Source organism: Myotis daubentonii, chromosome 10 (assembly GCF_963259705.1).
Source record: "Myotis daubentonii chromosome 10, mMyoDau2.1, whole genome shotgun sequence".
Lineage (NCBI taxonomy): Eukaryota > Metazoa > Chordata > Mammalia > Chiroptera > Vespertilionidae > Myotis > Myotis daubentonii.
This window is the reverse complement of record NC_081849.1, coordinates 49,687,677-49,690,449: the sequence shown is the minus strand read 5'-3', so window position 1 is coordinate 49,690,449 and position 2,773 is coordinate 49,687,677. Positions and strand designations below refer to the sequence as shown.

Genomic DNA, 2,773 nt, shown 5'->3' with positions numbered 1-2,773 from the left:
ACAGGAAAGAGCTTGAAAAGAAGTAAAAGAAGTGATATTGTCAACAGAGATGAGTATTGTGAAGGTCAGAACACGGAAGATGATAAATAGAGGGTCTTGCATCAAAAGATTGTGGAAGAAAGTAGGCTTTATGAAGATTGTCATTGATCAGAGCCTGGAGACCAGGTCTCACAGAATTCAGATTTGGAGAGAGGAGGAGGAGGTCTGACAATGGGGAGGGCCATTTCCTCTTTTCTTGGTCCACAGGGATGGTGATAACTAAGGTGGCTTCCAGTGAGCCTGATTGCCTTTATCTACCCAACAGAAGGGTGTTGATGGACACTTTTGATAGCTTGCGTTCTTCATAGAAGGATGTTGTGCAGCCTTCATATAAGTCTTTGCTGCAGCCCTCTACAGAAAGGGCGAAAGGGGGTTGTTGAGATTGAATATTTATGTGCCCAGGACTGTGAGAGATATAAAGGAAGCTAAAAAATTATAATATAGCCTCTAAAAGATTAGAAAGCACTATAAAATGGTATTTAATTGAGCACTGGATAGTCTCCTGCTTCATAAGTAGCAGGGATAATTGAGAAAAATGTTGTCAGAGCAGCCTCCTACAGGGAAACAGAACTTCCTAGAAGGAAATTGAAGTTTAAAGAAGTTTAGAATCTGGCTAGGAGAAGAAGAAAAAAAACATATAAGGAGGCATCAGGAAAGGGAAAAAGTATAAGTAAGAATCCCATGGCCAGAATATGAAATATAGTGTGTGCGTGTGTATGAGTGTGTGTGTGTGTGTGTGTGTGTGTGTGTGTGTGTGAGTACTGTGTGTATAAATCCATACATATTGGAATTGACAGGGGACTAAAAGGCAGTAAAATAAAGGTAATACATTTTATGATGGGGAAATGTGAAATAAAAATTTGGGAAAGATAGAGATTATCAAGAATCTTGAAAAAAAATGTATAGACATAATCTGACACACAGTAAAAAGCTGTAATCAATTTTGACCAAGGAACGAAAATGATCAAAGTAGCACTTTATAAAAATTAGAAATCATCGCTTCTCGGCCTTTTGGCTAAGATCAAGTGTAGTATCTGTTCTTATCAGTTTAATAAAAATTAGAAATGCATTTGTATACAGGAGAGTCTGGGAGGGAGACAGGCAGTTTTACAGCTCAGTAAAAGTGTCTTTGCAAGTCAAAACGTTTTTCAATCTTTGTGGAGTTAAATTAAAGAACTCCCAACAACATATCATTTTCTTTCTTTCCTCTCAAAGGAATGTTGACACAGTGAGCAGAATAGTTTCACCACGTCTTTGTATCATCTTTTAAAAGAGAATATTAAAGAACTGCACATGTTATTTTTATCTGAGGAGAAACATGTGCCGAGACTTTAACTTCTATCTAGAAATTTTATTGTGGAAAATTTTCCCCTCAACGTGCATAATTAGTTATTCCTACTTGATGCATTAAAAATTTATTTCCAATTGGTTAGTTTGTATCTTTTTTTATATTAAACTTTTCTCATCCTTGGGATTTTTAAAAAAAAAATAGATTTATTAGGGCGACATTGGTTAATAGGATTGTATATGTTTCAAGTGTACATTTCCATGATACATGATCTATGTATTGCATTGTGTACCCAGCACCCAAAGTCAAATCATCTCCCATCACCATATATTTGGCCCCCTTTACCCTTTACTACCCTCCTTTCACTCTGCTAACCACTACCAGGGGTGGGCAAACTTTTTGACTCGAGGGCCACAATGGGTTCTTAAACTGGACCGGAAGGCTGGAACAAAAGCATGGATGGAGTGTTTGTGTGAACTAATATAAATTCAAAGTAAACATCATTACATAAAAGGGTACGGTCTTTTTTTTTTTTTTAGTTTTATTGATTTCAAATGGGCCGGATCTGGCCCGTGGGCCGTAGTTTGCCCACGGCTGCACTAGACTGTTTTCTGTATCTATGAGCTTCAGTTTTATATCTCACATATGAGTGAAACCATATGGTTCTAAGCTTTTTCTGACATTTCACTTAGCATAATATTTTTAAGATTCATCCATGCTGTTACAAGTGGCAGTATTTTATCTTTTCTTATGACTGAGTAGTACTCCTTTATCCAATCCTCTATCAAAAGACACTTTGGTTGCCTCCATGTCTTGGCCACCCACTGTAAATAATGCTGTAAAGAACATAAAGGTGTATATATCTTTGCAAAAAAAAAACATCTGAGAATAAATGTTTCAAGTGTTTTGGGTAGACACCCAAAAGAGGGATTGCTGCTCATATGGTAACTAAATTCTTAATTTTTTGAGAAACTGCCATACTGTTTCACTGAAAAGGAACCCGAATTCACTGCAGTTGAGAATGTAAATTGGTACAGCACTATGGAAAACAATATATATCATAACATGGAGAAACTGATGAGGGGTCCCTCCCTACGAATTAAGATGACTAAAAGTTGAAAGCTGAAACCTTTAAGATGAGAATAGGGTTAATTTAGTAAAGACTGGGAAATAACTTAAAACTTTTCCCCCAATGTGCATAGATTTATTTTATCACAGTTTTTTATCTCTACTAAAGATAATGCAAGAACAAACACTTGTTTTAAACTATGGTTTCAAGGGGCATCCCAAAAGAATTTTCTTAAAGTAAGTGATTGACAAGGAGAAAATTCTGAGACATCCTAAGTTAAATTACAGCAGGCCTGAGGGTGGAAGAGACAAGAGAAGTAGATCAGTTATCAACTGCAGGGAAAAACCAACAAAAGACCGCTTACATTCCGGAGCGTA

At 36.6% G+C, this 2,773-nt stretch overlaps 1 non-coding gene across 1 annotated transcript; it reads left to right on the top strand.

The window, feature by feature from the left end:
* The first annotated feature begins 1,034 nt into the window (after positions 1–1,034).
* On the top strand, positions 1,035–1,221 carry LOC132211639 (U2 spliceosomal RNA). The gene has a single exon (XR_009447532.1). It is a non-coding gene; the product is annotated as a U2 spliceosomal RNA (small nuclear RNA).
* Positions 1,222–2,773: the final 1,552 nt, after the last annotated feature.